The following is a 27,095-nucleotide window of genomic DNA, read 5'->3' on the forward strand; positions in this document are numbered from 1 at the left end:
AGTTAGCTGGGAAAATCCTCTAACTACAATCGATATTTCTTCAGAACAAGCTTGACAGGGGAGAAAACTTATGAGGTCATTTTTTTCTGTAATTTGCAATATGAAAAGTCCAATTACAGTTTTTTCCAACTGCTTACACACGTTTTCAAAACAATGTCTCCTTTTTTCAAAACTCTACACACAATTCCCAAAACTGCACACACAAAATGCATCACATCTCCTCACATCTCCTTCAAAATGTAACACTGCATTCAAAATGCCATAAACACATTTGCATCAAATGGCAAACACTTCTTTCATAATAGTAAATTTTTGGATATACCATGTAAACACTGTTGTTCTAAATCTAAAGCTCTTTGGTCTTTCATAGGCTTATATCTACATTTCAATACAATGTATGGTCGACAGGCTTACAGCGTTGATGTTGTTAAATATGATGTCATTATTCAAGATATGCTCTCTTATCTCTCGAATCCTAATTGCATTGTTGGCCAAAACCATATTTATATTTGCAGTCTCTTGTACATCTGTAAACAAGCGTCCTCATCCTCCATGATGTCTTTGCCTTTCCACTCTGTACAGAATTCAAACACAGTATGTGTTCAGCATAGGAACTGTAAACAATGTACAAAAAAATGTAGTACAGCATGATAACCAACCTCATTCATTCAAATCAGTGCAGTAAATGGATGGCTTAGAGTTACAAATGTTTATGCAATACTATGCAGTCATACGTATTTTCCAGTACATTACTGTAATGCTAAAATAGTCATTAGATAGTTGCATACCTGTTCTCATTTCTGAAGGTTCAAATTATGGACACCACTGTAAATCGACTCAAGTTGGGCTGGACTCTCAGTCCAGCCTCTCTCATGGTCAAACCGTGGTTGATCACATGATCAACAAGTGTTGCCCTAATCTTATCAGAGATGGCTCTCCTTCCTTCTCTTCTTTGCCCTCGTCCTCTTCTTCCTCTTCCTCTTCCTCTTCCTCTTCCTCTTCCTCCTACTCCTCCTCCTCCTCTTCCTCTTCCAACTCTTCGTCTTTGAATTTGTCCTCGTTGTTGTCCCCTGCCTCTCCCTCCTACTCCTCTTGCTCTCTGTCCATTGTTGGCATCCATTGTTCAAAACAGGTAATCTGACCTTTAACCTATTTATAGGCCTATACTACAGTAAAGCAGTGATTGGTTAGTGATCAGTTAAGCAATTAGTGTTTGCACATGTGAGGAGTGTGTGTGTGACCTGGTGAATAAGTGTAGCATTTTGATTGGTTGTGTTTGGAAAAGGAAAGCAAGTCACTTCCTGTTCGATTTTTGCGTTTTAGGTAGAGAATTGTGTGTAGTGTTTTGAAAAAAGTGTTTTATGCAATTGACAACTGAGTCAAAGGCTGAGAAATAGCTTATGGTTTTGGAGATTTGGGGTGTAGTTTTGCACTTTGAGTGAGAGGATTCAAAAACCGATAAACTGACATGCAAAGTTATACCTGACCACGTGTTTTACAGTTTTTTCCAACTGCTTACACACAAAATATTTTCATGTCACACGATTTTTGAAACCTCTCACTCAAAGTGCAAAACTACACACCAAATCTCCAAAACCATAAGCTATTTCTCAGCCTTTGACTCAGTTGTCAATTGCATAAAACACTTTTTTCAAAACACTACACACAATTCTCTACCTAAAACACAAAAATCTAACAGGAAGTGACTTGCTTTCCTTTTCCAAACACAACCAATCAAAATGCTACACTTATTCACCAGGTCACACACACACTCCTCACATGTGCAAACACTAATTGCTTAACTGATCACTAACCAATCACTGCTTACTATAGTATAGGCCTGTAAATAGGTCAAAAGGTCAGATTACCTGTTTTGAACAATGGATGCCAACAATGGACAGAGAGCAAGAGGAGTAGGAGGCAGAGGCAGGGGACAACAACGAGGACAAATTCAAAGACGAAGAGTTGGAAGAGGAGGAGGAGGAGTAGGAGGAAGAGGAAGAAGAGGATGAGGGCAAAGAAGAGAAGGAAGGAGAGCCATCTCTGATGAGAGTAGGGCAACACTTGTTGCTCATGTGGTCCTCTGTAGCTCAATCGGTAGAGCATGGCGCTTGTAACGCCAGGGTAGTGGGTTCGATCCCCGGGACCACCCATACGTAAAAATGTATGCACACATGACTGGAAGTCGCTTTGGATAAAAGCATCTGCTAAATGTCATATTATTATTATATGTGATCAACCACGGTTTGACCATGAGAGAGGCTGGACTGAGAGTCCAGCCCAACTTGAGTCAATTTACAGTGGCGTCCATAATTCGAACCTTCAGAAATGAGAACAGGTATGCAACTATCTAATGACTATTTACAGTTTTTTTGGATTGCTTACACACTAAAATTAAAAGTAGTACACTATTAGCAAAACCTTACACTCAAGAAGCAAAACATCAGCCCATATTTGCACAACTATAAGCACATTGTCAACCTTACACTTGTTGCAAAACTCTACACACAGTGATTTGCAAAACACTAAACACACTTAACATACATTACACACAAAAATCTATCATGAAGTCACGTCCTTGCAATACCAAAGCACTGACTGTCAAATTACCACACCGTCCAACCAATTGGTTCAATACAGTCATCAGGTGTGCAAACACTCGTTTGCTTAATTGTAGACACACCAATCAGGTGTATAAGCACTATAAAAAGCAGCAGGTGAGTTCATCGGTCTTCAAGCACAATGGAAAGAGTCAGAGAAAGAGTAAGACGAGGAGGAGGAGGAGGAGGAGGAGGAGGAGGAGGAGGAGGAGGACGACGACGAGGAGGACGACGAGGAGGAGAACGAGGAGGAGGACGAGGAGAACGAGGAGAACGAGGAGAACGAGGAGAACGAGGAGGACGAGGAGGACGAGGAGAACGAGGAGGAGGACGAGGAGAACGAGGAGGACGAGGAGAACGAGGAGGACGAGGAGGAGAACGAGGAGGAGGAGGAGGAGGAGGAAGGGGAGGAAGAGGAAGAGGAAGAGGAAGACAAGAAGGTGCTCAAAGAGGACCGAATCTGACAAATGAGATCCGCGCAACACTGGTTGACCACATTGTCAACCACGGCCTGACGCTGAGGGAGGCTGGACTGCGAGTACAGCCAAATCTAAGCCGATATACAGTGGCAAGTGTGATGAGAACATTTCGACTGGAAAATAGGTATTGTAAAAATATCATCATATCAAAAACATCTGCACGGTTTCAGTAACTGCTTACAGTACTATATTATATGCACTATCAGCACTTCTGTTACCTTTTCCTGTGAAATTACTGTACTATTGTATACTGTTTTTTTTTCTACATAGGATTGAGGGTCAGGGACGACAAGGGGGAAGGCCTCCTATGTTCACAGAACAGCAAGAGCGGGAGATAGTAAACATGGTTTTGGCCAACAATGCTATAACACTCAAGCAGCTCCAAGCTAACATTGTCAATAACCACGCCATTTTCAACGATATCCATCAGGTCTCAACATCAACACTGGCACGCATCCTAAAAAAAAAAACATATTCAAATGAAGCAAATTTATCGAGTGCCTTTCGAGCGCAATTCCGAAAGGGTGAAACGACTGCGGCATGATTATGCAGAGGTATGTATTCACTTTAGCAGTGTGATCTTGCATACTGTCTCATAATATTTTACTGTACTGTAATATGTATACTAGATCTACACTGAACTACACAATTTTGCCTGACACTGTTTTTCAGAGAGTTTTACAAATGGATGGAGAGGAGATCCAGCATGAGTTCATTTACGTAGATGAGGCTGGGTTCAACCTGACGAGAACACGAAGGAGGGGAAGAAACATCATTGGCCACAGGGCTATAGTCAATGTCCCAGGGCAACGTGGGGGTAATATAACACTCTGTGCAGCCATTACACAGAATGGGGTCCTCCACCGCCATGCCCATATGGGCCCTTACAACACAGCACTCATACTTACATTCTTGGACCAATTGCACAACATAACAGCAGCAAATCAAATCGATCATATGCAATACATTGTTGTCTGGGACAATGTGTCTTTCCACCGCTCTGCTCTGGTTCAGAACTGGTTTCAGCAACATCCACATTTCACCGTCCTATATCTTCCACCATACTCTCCATTCCTCAACCCTATAGAAGAGTTTTTCTCGGCATGGCGGTGGAAGGTATATGATCTCCGTCTCCAGGCTGAGGTACCCCTCATCCAAGCCATGGAGGAGGCCTGTGACCAGATGGAGGTAGCAGCAATGCAAGGATGGATTCGTCATTCAAGACGTTTCTTTCCAAGGTGTCTTGCTAATGACAACATTGCCTGCGATGTTGATGAAATTCTCTGGCCAGATCCAGCTAGGCGAAGAGACAATGTCTAGTTATTTTTAAAAAATATTTTTGAACTTACAATACGTAAAGTGACGTTTGGTTACAGTATTATGAATCTCCATGTCAACATTTTGGGCGTGTTGAGAAATAAATGAGTTTCTTCAGTCTGCAACATTGGTCTTGTGTAGTGTTTGGTGAATTTACATTATATTTGTACTTTGTTGAGAGTAGCCTACTCTAATCATAGGGAAGTAGAAGTGCTAAAAGTGTTTTAGGTTTATCACAGCAGAGTGTAACTCGTGCAAACAGAGTATAGTAATGTGAAACGTGTGTGTTTCATATGGTAACAAAGTGTGGTTTTTAAAAATAAGTGTATAGTTTTTACAAGAGTGTTTAATTTTGCAAAGGATCTGTAGTGTTTTGCTAATTGGGTGTGTGGTTGTGCTAATTGTGTGTAGTGTTTTGAAAACACGGGCCCTGTTTTGAAAATCGTGCTTAAGCAATCAAAAAAAACTGTAAGCATTACAGTAATGTACTGTAAAATACGTATGACTGCATAGTATTGCATAAACATTTGTAACTCTAAGCCATCCATTTACTGCACTGCATTGAATTAATGAGGTTGGTTATCATGCTGTACTAAAAATTTTTGTACATTGTTTACAGTTCCTATGCTGAACACATACTGTGTTTGAATTCTGTACAGAGTGGAAAGGCAAAGACATCATGGAGGATGAGGACGCTTGTTTACAGATGTTCAAGAGACTGCAATTAAACCGTTTTTTACGATTGCTTACACACTAAAATTAAACTTTTCCCACAATTAGCAAAACCTTACACTCAAGGAGCAAAACACAAGGCTAGATTTGCACAACTGTAAGCACATTGTCAGCTTCACACTATTTGCAAAACATTACACACAGTGATTTGCAAAACACTAAACACACTTGTATACATCAGACACAGAAGTATATCATGATGTCACTTCCTTGCAATTCCAAAGCACTGACTGTCAAATTACCACACCTATGAGCCAATCTGTTAAACACAGCCATCAGGTGCACAAACACATGATTGCTTAATTGTAGACACACCAATCAGGTTTAAGCACTATAAAAATGCAGCAGGTAGGTTCACCTGCCTTCAACCAAAATGGAAGGAGTCAGAAGAAGAGTGAGGGTGAGAGGAGGAGTACACAGAGGAGGAGAATGAGGTAGAGGAAGAGGCAGAGGCCGAGCCAGAGGTCGAGGAAGACCTGAAGCAGGAGGAGAACGTGCACAAAGAAGAAGAGGACCAAACTTATCAAATTACATTCGTGCAACACTAGTGGACCATGTTGTGAACCACTGATTGACGCTGAGGGAGGCTGGACTGAGAGTTCCAAATCTCAGCAGATATACAGTGTCATCTGTCATAAGGACTTTTCGACAGGAAAACAGGTAAAAGAAGATCTGTCTACAGTTACAGTAATCAGCCGCTTATTGTATGCACCATATCAGCACTTGTGATACCCCTTCCTGTGACATTGTACAGTAAGTTACATGTATTATTCTCTACATAGGATTGAGGGTCGGGAACGACATGGAGGAAGGGGGCCCATATTCACGCAAGAACGAGAGAGAGAGATAATAAACATGGTTTTGGCCAATAATGCTATCAGGCTCAGAGAACTACAAGCCAACATTATCGGTGACCATGCCATTTTCAATAATGTCCATCAGGTCTCTCAGTCAACACTGGCACGCATCCTGAAAAGACATCAGGTTCAAATGAAACAACTTTATCGAGTGCCTTTTGAGCGGAATTCAGAGAGGGTCAAACGGCTGCGGCATGAGTATGTGGAGGTTTGTATTGTTCACTTTAGCACTGTGATGTTGCGTACTGCACACATTACTTTTTTACATTGACTGTATACTAGACCTATCCTGAACTACACAATCTTGTCTTTCACTGTATTTCAGAGAGTTTTGCAGATGGATGCTGAGGAAATCCTGCATGAATTCATATATATTGATGAGGCAGGGTTCAACCTCACAAAAGCAAGAAGGAGAGGCAGAAATATTATTGGCCACAGGGCTATAATCAATGTCCCAGGGCAACGTGGGGGTAACATCACCCTTTGCGCTGCCATTTCACAGCATGGGGTTCTCCTCCGTCATGCCAAAATGGGCACTTACAACACACCTCACATTCTCGCATTTTTGGACCGATTGCACCACATCGTCACAGCAGGTAATGAAATGCACCAGATGCAATACACTGTCATCTGGGACAATGTGTCATTCCACCGCTCTGCTTTGGTCCAGAACTGGTTTCAACACCATCCACAGTTGACAGTACTATACCTTCCACCATACTCTCCGTTTCTAAACCCTATCGAATAGTTTTTCTCTGCATGGCGGTGGAAGGTTTACGATCTCCAGCCCCAGGCTCAGGTACCCCTCATTCAGGCCATGGAGGACGCCTGTGACCAAGTCGACGCCACAGCTGTGCAAGGATGGATTCGACATTCAAGACGGTTCTTCCCGCATTGTCTTGCTAATGAGGATATTGCTTGTGATGTTGATGAAATTCTCTGGCCAGATCCAGCTAGGTGAAGAGATAATGTATAGTATGTTTACTGTAGTATTTTCTGTACAATATTGTCTGTTTTTTTCCAGATTATTTTTTATGTTTGTTGTTATTTACTGTAATTGTAACCTGTACTGGATACAGTATTTTACGTTTGTCTGTTGTTTGCTGAGCTAACAGTGTTATGCACACTACTGTAGTAGCATGAAAACTGGGACATGTTTTGTTGTGATTCTCCATGTTGACTGATTTGGGTATATGGAGAGAAATAAATGATATTTTCCTCAGTCTGCAGCATTGGTCTTGTGTAGTGTTTGTATAGTTGCACTTTCTCTGTGTACTTCATTTACAGTACTCTAATCACTGAGAATTAGACTTGCTAAAAGTGTTTTAGGTTAGCAACAGCAGTGTGTAACTGGTTCAAAAAGATTGAAGTCACATGAAATGTGTGTGTTTTGTATGGTAACAAAATATTGTTTTTATGAAGTCGTGTATAGTTTTGACAAAAGTGTTCCATTTTGCAAATGATCTGAAGTGTTGTGCTACTTTGGTGTAGGGTTGTGCTAATTGTGTGTAGTGTTTTGACAAACTGGGCCCTGTTTTCAAAATTGTGCTTAAACAATTGAAAGAAACTGTAAATATGGTTTTGGCCAACAATGCAATTAGGATTCGAGAGATAAGAGAGCATATCTTGAATAATGACACCATATTTAACAACATCAATGCTGTAAGCCTGTCGACCATACAACGCATCCTCCAACGGCACCAAGTGACGATGAAACAACTTTACAAGGTGCCATTTGAGAGAATCTCTGACAGAGTCAAGAATCTGCGACATGACTTTGTAGAGGTATGTATGCAACACTACTTCCAGTATAGACATACCATATTTACTCATCTGTATATCCTTTTGTCTGTTACAGAGAGTATTGGAGATGAATGCCCATGTAATTCGCCATGAATTTATTTATGTTGATGAGGTTGGCTTCAACCTCACCAAAACCGGGCGCCGCGGAAGAAATGTAATAGGACAGAGGGCAATTACCAATGTCCCTGGACAGCATGGGTGTAATATAACTATGTGTGCTGCCATCACTCAAAATGGGGTCCTCCATCAGAACACCGGCCATATGCTCACTTTTCTGGATGCAATTTACACAATGCTTGACCCTGATCCAGATCAGGAGCCTGCTAGATTTGTGGTTATATGGGACATTGTTAGTTTTCACCGGGCTGTTCTGGTCCAAAACTGGTTTGCCACCCATCCATAATTTGTAGTTTTGTACCTACCCCCATATTCACCTTTTCTATTTCCCATAGAGGAATTATTCTCAGCCTGGCGCTGGAAAGTGTATGATCGCCAACCCTATGCCCGCATGCCGGTTCTCCAGGCAATGGAGGACGCATGTGGGGACATAGAGGTTGCCTCTGTCCAAGGTTGGATACGCCATGCTAGGAGATGCTTCCCTCGATGTTTGGCAAGAGAAAACGTATCTTGTGATGTGGACGAAGTATTGTGGCCAGACCCAGCCCGGAGAAGAGATGAAGCGTAGCTTAGCACTGGTGACTTTTGTAGTATACTGGAGAATACTATACTGCACACTGTACTATCCTTGATTATGTGTAGTACTTACTTTAGAATTTTGTAGTATACTGTAGAATACTATACTACACACTGTGCAATCCCTCAATCTTGCTGTAGTATTCACTGTACTGTAGTGTTTTTGCGGACATGACTGAAGTAGTGGTCCTCTGTAGCTCAGCTGGTAGAGCACGGCGCTTGTAACGCCAAGGTAGTGGGTTCGATCCCCGGGACCACCCATACCCAAAAATGTATGCACACATGACTGTAAGTCGCTTTGGATAAAAGCGTCTGCTAAATGGCATATTATTATTATGTATACTATAGTATTCATTCTAGTGTTTTAGCGGACAGGACCTCAGTATTCTGCAGTATTTACTGTATTGTTTTTCCAGACATGACTGTATTGTATAGTGTAGTAACACCTGTCGACTAGGGTTAGCTAAAATGGCACAACTACCAGAATACCCCAGTTACTGTTTAATGAGGGAAACACCTCAACCAGAACATAAGACAGGTTCGTGACAGGCCACCTATTGAGTTGGGTCAACAGTTATGAGCAATGCAACAGACCAGACAACACCTTAGCAAAAATATACAGTTTATTACAGTTGTAACATCTAAACGTTAGACAGGTTCTAGGCCTATTAAAGGGAAACAGTACAGAGACAGATATAAAGAACAATCAAAGTTTATTGAAGCTCAGAAGATTAGGTTTGCATGTTTCACACAGATAAATATCACACATTAACAAGAGTACAACAAAATTACTTCTTAGATCTGTCACTTCCACAAGAGAGCTTTCTGAAATACAACAGTCATCTTGTGACCAAGTCCACAAGATGACCAAAAACAGTGACAAACAATACGGTACTTCTGATTGTAGAAAAGAAAGCACAGTTAACCCCTGCATTTACTTAAACAATAGATATTTTAGAAATACAAATTACTTTACTTAAAGACAGTCACCTTATTGGAGGGCGCTGCCAATAAACCTCAAACCAGCAAAGCCTCTCAAAGCTGTCACATAAACAGGCCAAGGGTGTGATGACAGAGGTTACGTCAATCCCTAGAGTCGACACAACAAGGAACTGCACACTATATATTTGAGGCTCTCTGAAGAGTTATATGATCTCCATAGGTCCTATGTTATGCCATACTTTGTAGGTATGTACTCCATGTCCCTCCCACAAACCTCGACAGTGGCATCCCATCTATTGTGTATGGGTGGCATGTTAAATCTGCAAAAATGTATCTTCTAAGTGATGTCACAGACCTGAATATTCCAACAGTGGCCTGCTGGTCAGCCATGGCAGCAAACTTGCAACTGCCGTCTGGCACTGGTTCAAGACGAATCCTCAGCTCTGAAGATTCAAATGACCCCAGTTTTTCCTCGTCTGTAGGGAATGAAGTAGTTGGTTCATGGAGCTTGTTTTAAAATAGAAGACTTAGGTCAAAGTTGTTCTTGCTTTCTTGTGAACTGGTAACATCTGACACCGAGAACCATTTTTGTGTCACCGTGGGGCTATTCGGCATCTGGAATTGTTGTGTTACAGCCTAAATTCAAAATGGATTACATTTATATTTCTTCTCACCCATCTACACACAATACCCCATAATGACAAAGTGAAAACATGTTTTTAGACATTTTTGCTAATTTATTGAAAATGAAATACAGAAATATCTAATTTACATAAATATTCACACCCCTGAGTCAATACTTTGTAGAAGCACATTTGGCAGCGATTACAGCTGTGAGTTTTTCTGGGTAATTCTCTAAGAGCGTTCCACACCTGGATTGTGCAACATTTGCCCATTATTATTTTCAAGATTCTTCAAGCTCTGTCAATTTGGTTGTTGATCATTGCTGGACAACTTTTTCAGGTATTGCAAAAGATTTTCAAGTAGATTTAAGTCAAAACTGTAACTCGGCCACTCAGGAAGATTCACTGTCTTCTTGGTAAGCAATTTGGCCTTATGTTTTAGGTTATTGTCCAAGTTTTCCTCTTGGATTTAGCCATTTATTTCTTATCCTGAAAACCTTACCAGTCCTTAACGATTACAAGCATACCCATAACATGATTCAGCCACCACTATGCTTGAAAATATGGAGAGTGGTATTCTGTGTTGTATTGGATTTTCCCCAAACATAACACTTTGTATTCAGGAAAAAAAGTTAATTGCTTTGCCTCATTTTTTGCAGTATTAATTTAGTGCCTTGTTGCAAACAGGATGCATGTTTTGGAATATTTGTATTCTGTACAAGCTTCCTTCTTTTCACTCTGTCAATTAGGTTAGTATTGTGGAGTAATTACAATGTTGTTGATCCATCTTCAGTTTTCCATGCAACTTATTATGTGACTTGTTAAGCACATTTTTACTCCTGAACTTATTTAGGCTTTCCATAACAAAGGTGTTGAATACTTGTTGACTCAAGACATTTCAGCTTTTCATTTTTAACTAAACATCAGTAAAGATTTCAACAAACATTCCACTTTAACATTATGGGGCAGGGGTCTCCAACAGGTCGATCGCGAGCTACCAGTAGCTCGCAGCCCACCTATGAGTAGCTCGCCAAACAATTCTGAAAGTACATGCAATTTTCACATGTTCCACCACAAACTGTCATAAACAAATCGCACAAGTATCAGACACGGCAAGTTCCCAGCTACTATCTAACCAACGCAACCTGACATTATCCCACCCCTGGTTAGCCACTATTGGCTTAAAAAGCTAAACCTAACACAATATCTGCCAATTAATTTCCAGCAATATTGCCCCTTTCTGTCTGTGTGGTCGGGATGTTTGTCTATAATTCCGTGTGTAGCCAGTAGTGATGGGTCGTTTCGTTTAGTTAGATTTGGCTCCTATCACGTTTCAGGAGAAGACCCAGATGCCGACAGTGTCGAAGTAACAAAAGTTTATTACAAAAACAGGGGGCAGGCAAATGACAGGTCAAGGGCAGGCAGAGGTCAGTAATCCAGATCAGAGTCCAAAAGGTACAGAACGGCAGGCAGTCTCAGGGCAGGCAGAGGTCAGTAATCCAGGGTGGTGTGACAAGGTACAGAACGGCAGGCAGGCTCAGGGCAGGCAGAATGGTCAAAACCGGGAAAACAGGAACTTGGGACAGACAGGCGCAAGGGTAAAACCGCTGGGAGGCTTGACGAAACAAAACGAACTAGCAACAGACAAACAGAGAACACAGGTATAAATACACTGGGGATAATGGGGAAGATGGGCGACACCTGGAGGGGGTGGACACAATCACAAAGACAGGTGAAACAGATTTTGTCATGCGTCAGTGTGTAGCGGTAGGATGGAGTCAGGCGCAGGACACAGAACTTAGTCAATGACGTACTTTACTTGTCACAAGTAAATAAACATATCTTCCACCCAGGGAAGAAAATACCGACTCACAATGTCAGTGACAAAAAAACAACGAACAATCATGCACAACAGCATGAGGGAACCAGAGGGTAAAATAGGGAAACAAATTATCGTAATTGGAACCAGGTGTGTGCAATATAGACAAAACAAGTAGAACACAGAAACATAGATCGGTGGCAGCTAGTACTCCGGTGACGACGAACGCCGAAGCCTGCCCGAGCAAGGAGGAGGAGCAGCCTCGGCTGAATTCGTGACAGTACCCCCCCTTGACGCGCGGCTCCAGCCGTGCGCCGACACCGGGCTCGGGGACGGCCAGGAGGACGCGGAGCAGGACGAGTCGGATGCCATGGTGCCAGGACCAGCTGAAAACCTAGTACACACTGAAATGGAGACAGGTTAGTGGAGGAGTGGCGGAGGGAGTTTTGGGCCATCTCTGCCCAGGGGATGTAAACCGACCAATCCCCCGGCCGGTCCTGGCAATAGGACCTCAGAAACCTACCCACATCCTGGTTTACTCTCTTCGCCTGCCCATTACTCTCGGGGTGAAACCCCAAGGTCAGGCTGATCGAGACCCCTAGATGGTCCATGAACGCCCTCCAGACCCTTGATGTGAACTGGGGACCCCGATCAGACACTATATCCTCAGGTACCCCGTAGTGCCGGAAGACGTGAGTAAACAGGGCCTTCGCAGTCTGTAGGGCCGTAGGGAGACCGGGCAAAGGAATGAGATGGCAGGACTTAGAAAACCGATCCACAACGCCTAAATGGTATTCACTTGTGACGGGGGGAGGTCCGTAACGAAATCCACCGATAGGTGTGACCACGGCCATTGTGGAACGGGTAGGGGTTGTAACTTCCCTCTGGGCAGGTGTCTAGGTGCCTTGCACTGGGCGCACACCGAGCAGGAGGAAACATAAACCCTCACGTCCTTAGCTAAAGTAGGCCACCAGTACTTCCCACTAAGACAGCGTACTGTCCGACCGATGCCAGGATGACCAGAAGAGGGTGACGTATGAGCCCAATAGATCAATCGATCGCGAACATCAGACGGAACGTACACACGACCCACTGGACACTGAGGGGGAGTGGGCTCCGTGCGTAACGCCCGCTCGATGTCCGCGTCAACCTCCCATACTACCGGTGCCACCAGACAAGAAGCCGGAAGTATGGGAGTGGGCTCCCTGGACCGCTCCTCTGTGTCATACAGCCGGAACAGAGTGTCTGCCTTAGCATTCTGGGAACCTGGTCTGTACGAGAGGGTGAAAACAAAATGTGTGAAAAACATGGCCCACCTTGCCTGGCGAGGGTTCAGTCTCCTCGCCGCCCGGATGTACTCCAGATTGCGGTGATCAGTCCAAATGAGGAAAGGGTGTTTTGCCCCCTCAAGCCAATGTCTCCACGCCTTCAGAGCCTTAACAACAGCTCCCGGTCCCCCACATCATAGTTACGCTCCGCCGGACTGAGCTTCTTCAAAAAGAAAGCACAGGGGTGGAGCTTTGGTGGCATACCCGAGCGCTGAGACAGTACAGCTCCTATCCCAGCCTCGGACACATCCACCTCGACTATGAATGCTAAGGAGGGATCCGGATGAGCCAGCACGGGAGCCGAGGTGAACAGAGCCTTCAGGTGACCAAAAGCCCTGTCCGCTTCAGCTGACCACTGCAGACGCACCGGTCCCCCCTTCAGCAAGGAGGTAATGGGAGCCGCTACCTGACCAAAGCCCCGGATAAACCTCCGGTGGTAGTTGGCAAACCCTAAGAATCGCTGCACTTCCTTAACCGTGGTTGAAGTCGGCCAATTACGCACAGCTGAAATGCAGTCATTTTCCATCTCCACCCCTGACGCGGACAGGCGGTAGCCTAAGAAGGAGACGGACTGTTGAAAGAACAGACATTTCTCAGCCTTGACGTACAGGTCATGTTCCAACAGTCAACCAAGCACCTTGCGCCCAAGGGACACATGCTTGGCTCGTGTAGCAGAGTATATGAGAATATCATCTATATACACCACTACACCCTGTCTGTGCAGGTCCCTGAAAATATCATCAACAAAGGATTGGAAGACTGAGGGAGCATTCATCAACCCGTACGGCATGACGAGGTACTCATAGTGCCCAGAGGTGGTACTAAATTCCGTCTTCCACTCATCCCCTTCCCGGATACGCACCAGGTTGTACGCGCTCCTGAGATCCAATTTGGTGAAGAAGTGCGCCCCGTGCAATGACTCCGTCATACTAGCAATGAGAGGTAGTGGATAACTGTACTTCACCGTTATCTGATTGAGACCTCGATAGTCAATGCACGGGCGTAAACCTCCAGCCTTCTTCTTCACAAAAAATAAACTTGAGGAGGCAGGGGAAGTGGAAGGCCGAATGTATCCCTGTCCCAGAGATTCGGAGACATATGTTTCCATAGCCGCCGTCTCTTCCTGTGACAGAGGATACACGTGACTCCGAGGAAGTGCAGCGCCCTCCCGGAGATTTATCGCACAATCCCCCTGTCGATGGGGTGGTAATTGAGTCGCCTTCCTTTTACAGAAGTAGAGAGCCAAATCGGCATATTCGGGAGGAATGTGCATAGTGGAGACCTGGTTTGGACTCTCCACCGTAGTTGCACCTACAGAAACACCTACACACCTCCCCGAGCACTGACGGGACCATCCCTTGAGAGCCCTCTGTTGCCACGAAATATTGGGGTCATGAGAGGCTAACCAGGGAAGCCCCAACACCACTGGAAACGCAGGAGAATCGATCAGGAAGACTAATTCTCTTCTCATGACCCTCCTGCGTTTTCATCCAGAGTGGAGCTGTGACCTCCCTAATCAGGCCTGACCCTAAAGGGAGACTATCTAAGGCATGTATAGGGAAGGGCACATCAACAGGCACAATAGGGATCCCTAATCTATGTGCAAATAGACGGGCCATAGAATTCCCAGCTGCGCCTGAATCTACGAGCGCCTTATGCTGGGAATACGGGGAAAACTCAGGAAATTCTACGTGAACACACATGTGTGCAACAGGGAGCTCTGGGTGAGTTGGGTGCCTACTCACCTGGGATGGTCCACCAGTGCCCTGCCTGCTGCCTCGACTCCCTGAGGACCCTTTCCAGCACCGACCAGCAGTGTGTCCTCTACGGCCACAGTTGGTGCAGGAAACAGCCCCCCTTCCGGTCACCCTTAGATCAGCACCTCCGAGCTCCATCGGTGTAGGGTCGGAAGTGCTGGTGAATGGACTGGACGGATCTGGATGTCTGCGGGTGGCCAACAGGTTATCCAGTCGTATCGATAAATCCACCAGCTGGTCCAGGTTAAGGGTGGTGTCCCTGCAGGCCAGCTCCCAACGAACGTCCTCCTGTAGGCTGCATCGGTAATGGTCGATCAGGGCCCTCTCATTCCATTCCGCGCTGGCTGCCAAGGTCCTGAAGTCCAGTGCGAAGTCCTGTGCGCTCCTCTTCCCCTGTCTGAGGTGGGACAACCATTCCCCCGCCGACTCTCCCCTCCGGTGGATGATCAAATACCGCCCGGAAACGGCGGGTGAAATCTTCCTGGCGCACAGATGCCGCGTCTATTCCTCCCCACTCAGCGTTGGCCCACTCGAGCGCTTTCCCCGACAGACAGGAGATGAGGGCGGACACGCTCTCGTATCCCGAGGGAGCTGGGTGGATGGTTGCCAGGTAGAGCTCCACCTGGAGCAGAAACCCCTGGCACCCGGCAGCTGTTCCATCATATGCCCTCGGGAGCGAGAGCCGAATCCCACTGGATCCAGGTGGTGAATGGGTGGACAGCGGTGTGGAGTGAATAGTAGTGGAAGGAGGTGTAGAAACCCCCCCTCTCCCATCTCTCCATAGTCTGTACCACTCGATCCATGGCTGTGCCAAGAGTCTGTAGCAAGGTCGAGTGCTGCTGGATGCGTTCCTCCACTGATCCTGGAGGAATGGATGTACCTGCTGACTCCATAATGGTGCATGATTCTGTCATTCGTCAGTTTGTAGCGGTAGGACAACGACGTACTTTACTTGTCTCAAGTAAATAAACATATCTTCCACGCAGGGAAGAAAATACAGACTCAATGTCAATGACAACAAAACAATGAACAATCACGCACAACACCATGAGGGAACCAGAGGGTAAAATAGGGAAACAAATTATCGTAATTGGAACCAGGTGTGTGCAATATAGACAAAACAAGTAGAACACAGAAACATAGATCGGTGGCAGCTAGTACTCCGGTGACGATGAACGCCGAAGCCTGCCCGAGCAAGGAGGAGGAGCAGCCTCGGCTGAATTCGTGACAGATTTGCATACTTTGACTATTTATTTATTTTTCTCCAGACATCGATTATCTGCAGAGAAATTATAAAGAACATTATCTGAAGATGGTAATTCCTCAGTGCATGAACAATATAGCCAGGAAAGAGCCTCATTCTGGTACACAATCATTTTTTCAGTGCATTAAATTTAGTCTTAATTTTTCATTGCAGGCCATCTATTAATTTGGTCAGGGAAAAATGTATTTGACCTCACATTTCACAATCTGACATAACGGTAGGCAACATTTTAGGCTTTAAATTAGATCATGGTTTTAGGTCAATTTCTAATTATTACTGACTGAAGAACTGTTTGGGAGCCAAATGAACAGCTCTTTTAGGTGAACAGAGCCAAATGATCCGGCTCACAGAAAAGACTTGGAATACCCATCACTAGTAGCAAGTTAATGTGAACTTGTGGGTTGACAGAAATACCTTTCCCAAAACCTTCTCAATTGAATGTTAACCGCAAAGTAGGCTTACCTGGCAGAAGTATATCATTTGTATGTATTATTTGTTATTTGCTAACTTTGCCATGAAATGAGCAGCAGCAGTACAGAACCATCGCTAGACCAACACATTAGATGGCACAATAGATGCGCAATTAAAGGGGAATTACACTCCAGACCTAAACATTTTTTATTAACCATTATTTTACCAGGTATATTGACAGAAAACATAGTACACTACTTTCGCTTGTACACTAAGGACCTGGGGAAGAGTTACAGGGGAGAGGAGAAGAGAAGAATGTGCCTATTTGAAAGCTATACATTTTTTTGTAGCTCGCGATGTTCCATTTAAAAAAAAGTAGCTCTCATGCTAGACAAGGTTGGAGACCCTGTTATGGGGTATGGTGTGTAGGCTAGTGACAAAACAATCTCAATTTAAGCCATTTTCAATTCTGGTTATAACACAACAAAATGTGGAAAAAGTCAAAGGGTGTGAATACTCATGGGGAAGACAATTAGGGAGAAAACTCTCTTCAGCTGGTGGTGCTAATGAGAGAGGGTTTGGAAGACAATACAAGTTGGTCCTCAGGGTGAGGTACTGTGGTCTATGGCTCCATATGAAGTATGAAAAAGAAAACAATAATACAATGGAATAGGCAGGGCAAGCATATTATAACTACAGCTGATGTAAAACCAATACTGGAATTAGTAGAATAGAATTTTACATCTTAGCAGACACTCTTATCCAGAGTGACTTACATGAGCAATTAGGGTTAAGTGCCTTGCTTAAGGGCACATCAACAGATTTTTCACCTAGTCGGCTCGGGGATTAGAACCAGCCACTAAGCTACCTGCCGCCCAGGGCTTAGAAAAAATAGGAATAAAAACAAAACAACAACAAAAAGGACTAACAAAAATAACTATTGTTTATAATATTTTAGTTGTTATTTCTAGTTTTGCTAAGCTCTGTTGTTTACTTTCAATTATTTAACATATTTAACATATATTCCACTCCAGTATTGTTTTTTTTTACCAACTCTATCTGCTGCAGTTGTAATATGCGTGCCCTGCCAATTCCACTGTATTATTGTTTTATTTAATGTGTTTTAGCACTTAGCCATTGACCAAAAAATACGTTATTAGTGCATTTTGCCTTTGTAGGGCAGCATAGTACCTCTCACCCTGCGGACCAACTTGTATTGTCTACCACACCCTCTCTAATTAGCACCACCAGCTGCTGAATAGCGTTTTCTCCCTGATTGTCTTCCCTAAGACCCATATGTACTTGTTCATTTCCTTTCAGGGGTTGGAACCAAAATTATTTTCCAATCGTTTCGTTCTGAACAGAACACGTTCTGAACCGATTCGACCCCAAAAGGTTTTTATGTACATGTACCAGTTTTGAAATCGAGCAGGCAAGCTATAGTTGTTTACATGCGCGATGGACAGACAAATGTACGGCGCGAGATGCGACTGAAATTTTGCGGGTGGGGAGAGAGCGAGAGAGGGTGGAGGAGGAGGCTTGGCTTGAAGCGCTGGGCATCTTGTTATGACATGGAAGGCCAGTCAAGTTCTTCCACATCGATCTCGGAAAACCATTTCTGTATGGACCTCGCTTTGTGCACAGTGGCATTGTCATGCTAAAACAAGAAAGGGCCTTCCACCAACTGTTGCCACAAAGCTGGAAGCACAGAATAGCCTAGAATATCATTGTTTGCTGTAGCTTTAAGATGGTCTGGGGCTGTTTTTCATGGTTCGGGCTAGGCCCCTTAGTTCCAGTGAAGGGAAATCTTAACGCTACAGCATACAATGACATTCTAGATGATTCTGTTCTTCCAGCTTTGTGGAAATAGTTTGGGGAAGGCCCTTTCCTGTTTCAGCATGACAGTGCCCCCGAGCACAAAGCGAGGTCCATACAGAAATGGTTAGTCGAGATCGGTGTGGAAGAACTTGACTGGCCTGCATAGAGCCCTGACCTCAACCCCATCAAGCACCTTTGGGATGAATTGGAACGCCGACTGCGAGCCAGGCCTAATCGCACAACAGCAATGTTCCAACATCTAGTGGAAAGCCTGTTATAGCAGCAAAGGGGGGACCAACTCCATATTAATGCCCATGATTTTGGAATGAGATGTTCAAGGAGTAGTGTAATTTGGGATTACATTTCCATTTCCATTTTAGTCATTTAGCAGACGCTCTTATCCAGAGCGACTTACAGTTAGCACATACATTATTTTATCGAACCCACAACCCTGGCGTTGCAAACGCCATGCTCTACCAACTGAGCTACATCCCCTGCCGGCCATTCCCTCCCCTACCCTGGACGACGCTGGGCCAATTATGCGCCGCCCCATGGGTCTCCCGGTCGCTGCCGGCTACGACAGAGCCTGGATTCGAACCAGGATCTCTAGTGGCACAGCTAGCACTGCGATGCAGTGCCTTAGACCACTGCGCCACTCGGGAGATGCCTTTAAGGCGTACAGTGGGGAAAAAAGTATTTAGTCAGCCACCAATTGTGCAAGTTCTCCCACTTAAAAAGATGAGAGAGGCCTGTAATTTTCATCATAGGAACACGTCAACTATGACAGACAAATCGAGAAAAAAAAATCCAGAAAATCACATTGTAGGATTTTTAATGAATTTATTTGCAAATTATGGTGGAAAATAAGTATTTGGTCACCTACAGACAAGCAAGATTTCTGGCTCTCACAGACCTGTAACTTCTTCTTCGTTACCTGTATTAATGGCACCTGTTTGAACTTGTTATCAGTATAAAAGACACCTGTCCACAACCTCAAACAGTCACACTCCAAACTCCACTATGGCCAAGACCAAAGAGCTGTCAAAGGACACCAGAAACAATATTGTAGACCTGCACCAGGCTGGGAAGACTGAATCTGCAATAGGTAAGCAGCTTGGTTTGAAGAAATCAACTGTGGGAGCAATTATTAGGAAATGGAAGACATACAAGACCACTGATAATCTCCCTCGATCTGGGGCTCCATGCAAGATCTCACCCCGTGGGGTCAAACTGATCACAAGAACGGTGAGCAAAAATCCCAGAACCACACGGGGGGACCTAGTGAATGACCTGCAGAGAGCTGGGACCAAAGTAACAAAGCCTATCATCAGTAACACACTACGCCGCCAGGGACTCAAATCCTGCAGTGCCAGACGTGTCCCCCTGCTTAAGCCAGTACATGTCCAGGCCCGTCTGAAGTTTGCTAGAGTGCATTTGGATGATCCAGAAGAGGATTGGGAGAATGTCATATGGTCAGATGAAACCAAAATAGAACTTTTTGGTAAAAACTCAACTCGTCATGTTTGGAGGACAAAGAATGCTGAGTTGCATCCAAAGAACACCATACCTACTGTGAAGCATGTGGGTGGAAACATCATGCTTTGGGGCTGTTTTTCTGCAAAGGGACCAGGACGACTGATCTGTGTAAAGGAAAGAATGAATGGGGCCATGTATCGTGAGATTTTGAGTGAAAACCTCCTTCCATCAGCAAGGGCATTGAAGATGAAACGTGGCTGGGTCTTTCAGCATGACAATGATCCCAAACACACTGCCCGGGCAATGAAGGAGTGGCTTCGTAAGAAGCATCTCAAGGTCCTGGAGTGGCCTAGCCAGTCTCCAGATCTCAACCCCATAGAAAATCTTTGGAGGGAGTTAAAAGTCTGTGTTGCCCAGCGACAGCCCCAAAACATCACTGCTCTAGAGGAGATCTGCATGGAGGAATGGGCCAAAATACCAGCAACAGTGTGTGAAAACCTTGTGAGGACTTACAGAAAACGTTTGACCTGTGTCATTGCCAACAAAGGGTATATAACAAAGTATTGAGAAACTTTTGTTATTGACCAAATACTTATTTTCCACCATAATTTGCAAATAAATTCATAACAAATCCTACAATGTCATTTTCTGGATTTTTTTCTCTCATTTTGTTTGTCATAGTTGACGTGTACCTATGATGAAAATTACAGGCCTCTCTCATCTTTTTAAGTGGGAAAAATTGCACAATTGGTGGCTGACTAAATACTTTTTTCCCCCACTTTACATTAGGGAAATAATAATCTCATACTCAGCAAAAGTTAAATCTATTTCAGAAAGAAAAATTAAAGAAAAATAAATCACTATCTTAGAAAAAGCACATAAAAAATCTATACAAGGTAAAGAAGAAAATAAAATGTCTGACTTAAGCAGGAATACGATATTTTACTTTTGAAGAGGGCCAACAACTACAGGTTAAACTCAAATAAATAATACTTCTCAACGGCAAATAAACCGGGTAAATATCTTGCAGCTCTCACAAAACGAATACTTGCTAAACCAGTTTTAATTTTAAAAGATAAAGATACAAAGCGGCAATTAGAAACAACAGCGCGATTAATGACCATTTTAAAAGCTTCTATGAAAATGTATATCAATTAGAATTAAACAACAGTTGGACAGATCCTATAGCCTTCTTAGACTCAACAACTGTGAAGTAATTATCAGTGGACAAAAAATTATCATTAAAAACAGAGATCACCCAAGAAGAAATATTAGATCATGTTTTAACATTCACACGGAGAAAAGCACCAGGAATGGATCTCTTTCCCAAATAATTATATTCAACATTTTGGGACCAAGTATCCCCCTATTTACACAAATGACAACACACATCACTCAATTCAGTACTTCCTAGTTCCATGTATCAAACTGTTATTTCAGTTATATTAAAACCAGGAAAATATGGAGAGTCCCTTGCTGATTATAGACCCATACATTTAATAAATTGTGACAACAAAACAATAACAAAGATTATAAGCAATAGAATGGCAAAAGTCTTACATTTATATTTTAGTCATTTAGCAGACGCTCTTATCCAGAGCGACTTACAGTTAGTGAGTGCATACATTTTTCATACTGTCTTACCAGACTTGATACATATCAGTCAAACAGGGTTTATTAAAAATAGACACTTATAAACAAATACAAGAACATGTTTCAGTTTAATACGATACACAAAAAAACAAGAAATAGATTTATCAATAATGGCTGTTGATGAAATTGCTTTAGAAAGGTGCACAAGACAGGGATGTCCCACCTCCCCTCTCCTGTTTGCACTAGTAATTGAATCACTTGCAGAAAGAACTGGACCCAAACATAACAGGTATTAGTATTGGTAAACATGAATATAAACTAAACTTCTTTACAGATGATCTCCTGATATACCTGACTAATATAGAAAATTAAATGCCCCTTTGCTAAAAATATTTTCAGAATACTCCAATCTCAGGATATAAAATGAACATGGAAAGAACCTAAATAATGGCAATTGGAAAAATAAAAAAAATAACTCACGATCTACAGCAATCCTTTAAGTGGACCACAAAAAATATCAAATACAGTGGGGAGAACAAGTATTTGATACACTGCCGATTTTGCAGGTTTTCTTACTTACAAAGCATGTAGAGGTCTGTAATTGTTATCATAGGTACACTTCAACTGTGAGAGACAGAATCTAAAACAAAAATCCAGAAAATCACATTGTATGATATTTAAGTAATTAATTTGCATTTTATTGCATGACATAAGTATTTGATACATCAGAAAAGCAGAACTTAATATTTGGTACAGAAACCTTTGTTTGCAATTACAGAGATGATATGTTTCCTGGAGGCCTTGACCAGGTTTGCACACACTGCAGCAGGGATTTTGGCCCACTCCTCCATACAGACCTTCTCCAGATCCTTCAGGTTTCGGGGCTGTCGCTGGGCAATACAGACTTTCAGCTCCCTCCAAAGATGTTCTATTGGGTTCAGGTCTGGAGACTGGCTAGGCCACTCCAGGACCTTGAGATGCTTCTTACGGAGCCACTCCTTAGTTGCCCTGGCTGTGTGTTCCGGGTTGTTGTCATGCTGCAAGACCCAGGTACGACCCATCTTCAATGCTCTTACTGAGGGAAGGAGGTTGTTGGCCAAGATCTTGCAATACATGGCCCCATCCATCCTCCCCTCAATACGGTGCAGTCGTCCTGTCTCCTTTGCAGAAAAGCATCCCCAAAGAATGATGTTTCCACCTCCATGCTTCACGGTTGGGATGGTGTTCTTGGGGTTGTACTCATCCTTCTTCTTCCTCCAAACACGGCGAGTGGAGTTTAGACCAAAAAGCTTTATTTTTGTCTCATCAGACCACATGACCTTCTCCCATTCCTCCTCTGGATCATCCAGATGGTCATTGGCAAACCTCAGACGGGCCTGGACATGTGCTGGCTTGAGCAGGGGGACCTTGCATGCGCTGCAGGATTTTAATCCATGACGGCGTAGTGTGTTATTAATGGTTTTCTTTGAGACTGTGGTCCCAGCTCTCTTCAGGTCATTGACCAGGTCCTGCCGTGTAGTTCTGGGCTGATCCCTCACCTTCCTCCTGATCATTGATGCCCCACGAGGTGAGATCTTGCATGGAGCCCCAGACCGAGGGTGATTGACCGTCATCTTGAACTTCTTCCATTTTCTAATAATTGCGCCAACAGTTGTTGCCTTCTCACCAAGCTGCTTGCCTATTGTCCTGTAGCCCATCCCAGCCTTGTGCAGGTATACAATTATATCCCTGATGTCCTTACACAGCTCTCTGGTCTTGGCCATTGTGGAGAGGTTGGAGTCTGTTTGATTGAGTGTGTGGACAGGTGTCTTTTATACAGGTAACGAGTTCAAACAGGTGCAGTTAATACAGGTAATGAGTGGGGAACAGGAGGCCTTCTTAAAGAAAAACTAACAGGTCTGTGAGAGCCGGAATTCTTACTGGTTGGTAGGTGATCAAATACTGATGTCATGCATTAAAATGCAAATTAATTACTTAAAAATCATACAATGTGATTTTCTGGATTTTTGTTTTAGATTCCGTCTCTCACAGTTAAAGTGTACCTATGATAAAAATGTCAGACCTCTACATGCTTTGCAAGTAGGAAAACCTGCAAAATCGGCAGTGTATCAAATACTTGTTCTCCCCACTGTACGTAGGATGTGTAATAAGTGACAACAAATAACAAATATATAAAGATAACTTTATTCCATTACTCAACAATATGAAAGCAGATCTAATTAAAAGGAATAATATTCCAATAAATCTTACAGGTAGAATAAACCTCTTTAGAATGGCATGCCTCGCCTCCCGAGTGGCGCAGTGGTCTAAGGCAGTGATTTCCAAACTTTTTTCCTTGGAGCCCCCCTTACCCGTATCTAAGAAAAGCTGAGTGCCCGCCACCCTTCCTTTTCTCTTTGGTTTGCCCTGGTTATCTTTGTGTATAATTAACTGTAGGCCTATACACACACATTGTCACCAAAACAATAATAATGATTCATTATCAGCTTAATACATTTGAAGTCAGAAGTTTACATACACCTTAGCCAAATACATGTAAACTCCGTTTTTCACAATTACTGACATTTAATCCTAATAAAAACTCCCTGTCTTAGGTCAGTTAGGATCACCACTTTATTTTAAGAATGTGAAATTTCAGAATAATAGTAGAGAGAATGATTTATTTCAGCTTTTATTTCTTTCATCACATTCCCAGTGGGTCAGAAGTTTACATACACTCAATTAGTATTTGATAGCATTGCCTTTAAATTGTTTAACCTGGGTCAAATGTTTCAGGTAGCCTTCCACAAGCTTCCCACAATAATTTGGGTGAATTTTGGCCCATTCCTCCTGACAGAGCTGGTGTAACAGAGTCAGGTTTGTAGGCCTCCTTGTTCGCACATGCTTTTTCAGTTTTGTCCACAACTTTTCTATAGGATTGAGGTCAGTGCTTTGTGATGGCCACTCCAATACCTTGACTTTGTTGTCCTTAAGCCATTTTGCCACAACTTTGGAAGTATGCTTGGGGTCATTGTCCATTTGGAAGACCCATTTGCGACCAAACTTTAACTTCCTAACTGATGTCTTGAGATGTTGCTTCAATATATCCACATAATTTTCCTTCCTCATGATGCCATCTATTTTGTGAAGTGCACCAGTCCCTCCTGCAGCAAAGCACCCCCACAGCATGATGCTGCCACCCCTGTGCTTCACGGTTGGGATGGTGTTCTTCGGCTTGCAAGCTTCCTCCTTTTTCCTCCAAACATAACGATGGTCATTATGGCCAAACAGTTCTATTTTTGTTTCATCAGACCAGAGGACATTTCTCCAAAAGGTACGATCTTTGTCCCCATGTGCAGTTGCAAACCGTAGTCTAGCTTTTTTATGGCGTTTTTGGAGCAGTGGCTTCTTCCTTGCTGAGCGGCCTTTCAGGTTTTGTCGATATAGGACTCGTTTTACTATGGATATAGATACTTTTGTACCTGTTTCCTCCAGCATCTTCACAAGGTCCTTTGTTGTTGTTCTGGGATTGATTTGCCCTTTTCGCACCAAAGTACGTTCATCTCTAGGAGACAGAACGCGTCTCCTTCCTGAGCGGTATGACGGCTCCGTGGTCCCATGGTGTTTATACTTGCGTAGTATTGTTTGTACAGATGAACGTGTTACCTTCAGGTGTTTGGAAATTGCTCCCAAGGATGAACCAGACTTGTGGAAGTCTATATATTTTTTTTTCTGAGGTCTTGGCTGATTTCTTTTGATTTTCCCATTATGTCAAGCAAAGAGGCACTGAGTTTGAAGGTAGGCCTTGAAATACATCCACGGGTACACCTCCATGATGACTCAAATTATGTCAATTAGCCTATCAGAAGCTTCTAAAGCCATGACATCATTTTCTGGAATTTTCCAAACTGTTTAAAGGCACAGTCAACTTAGGACCCACTGGAATTGTGATACAGTGAATTATAAGTGAAATAATCTGTCTGTGAACAATTGTTGGAAAAATGACTTGTGTCATGCACAAAGTAGATGTCCTAACCGACTTGCCAAAACTATAGTTTGTTAACAAGACATTTGTGGAGTGGTTGAAAAACGAGTTTTAATGACTCCAACCTAAGTGTATGTAAACTTCCGACTTCAACTGTAAGTGATTAACAGCACCTATATAGCTCTGTCCTAGATCTCCCTCAGACCAATAAACTGAAACGGGGCAGTTTGTTGCATACACACATGCACATCATGTGAACACTGGTTTTGACACAGCTATAATGTATGTGTTATAAAAACAACAATAAGTAACAATAACAAACATTAAGTTACAATAACTTTTTCCTTCCTTAAAAAAATAATGGCCACCTTGGGCCTGCATACCTCTGACCAGGGATGGGATGTCAGGTGTGATGCTAGTGACAGCCAGCCAAAACTCCTGGTGGACATCGAGCCTGTTACAGGCTTTTGTTTTTATTATTCCAAGCGCGCTGAAGGCTGTCTCAGACAGGTACGTAGTGCTGAATGGTAGAATAACCATTGTAGCTGCGTGTTTGGCCAGTCTGGGTGCAACAGCGTGTCCTTTGACAATCCAAAACTTTTTGTATCCGTTCTCGTGGAAATATTTATTTGACACAGAATCAGCTTGAAGGTCAGCAAGCTCATTTTCACAGCCGAGATATTCCACGTCCTCAAGACTGGAAATGTAAGGATCCATCACCTACGATTCCTTTGATAAGTATTCGTCAACATCGGCAAAACAGGATTACATTTCCTCCCGAAGCATGTTCATGTGCTGGGTAAACTCAGTGCGTAATGACACAGGCACAGTGCCACCAGACTGTTTCATCAGCAGTGGAAATTGTTGTAGCTCCCCTTTTGACATTTTCCAACTCTGTACTCCAGTTTCCGCACAAAAGCGTTCAGAGTGTCTTTGCACTGCATGACGTTTGATTCAGGACCCTGCATCCGCTTGTTTGTCTCATTGTAGAGAGTGAATGTATCCGCTAGATATGCCGTTTTGATCCAAAACGCATCAGTCAGCTGTTCGCACAGTGGTCGATTGTGATCTTGCAAGAATTCCAAAAATGTTTCCTGCAGTTTCATAAAACGCACCAGCACTTGTCCACGTGACAACCAGCATATCTCTGTGTGTAACAGCAGTGTTTGATGTGCTTCATCCTCACACAGCTGGGCAAACTGTCTCTTGTTAGTATGGCGAGCCTTAATGAAGTTTACAACTTTAACAACAGTTGCCAGGGTGTTACTAAGGTCTTCCGAAAGTTTTTTTACTGGCCAATGCTTGGCGATGTAGCATGCAGTGGAAAATTGCGCACCCCGAGGCTTTTTCCTTCAATCGGCTGTTAAATCCCTTGTTTTTGCCCATCAACGCTGCAGCCCCATCAGTGCAGCATGCAACAATATTCTCGTAGGGCAGATTGTTGGACGAGAGATATGAGTCCATAGCTATAAAAATATATTGGCCTGTTGTTGTTGTGGCTAGATTGGTAGACATAAGAATGTATTGTTTCAAGTCATCACCGTCAATATATTGCACATAAACGATGAGCACGGATTCGTCTGACACTGTTGTTGTTTCATCCAACTGAATGGCAAAGC

Source organism: Coregonus lavaretus (assembly GCF_964263955.1).
Source record: "Coregonus lavaretus genome assembly, chromosome: 1".
NCBI lineage: Eukaryota > Metazoa > Chordata > Actinopteri > Salmoniformes > Salmonidae > Coregonus > Coregonus lavaretus.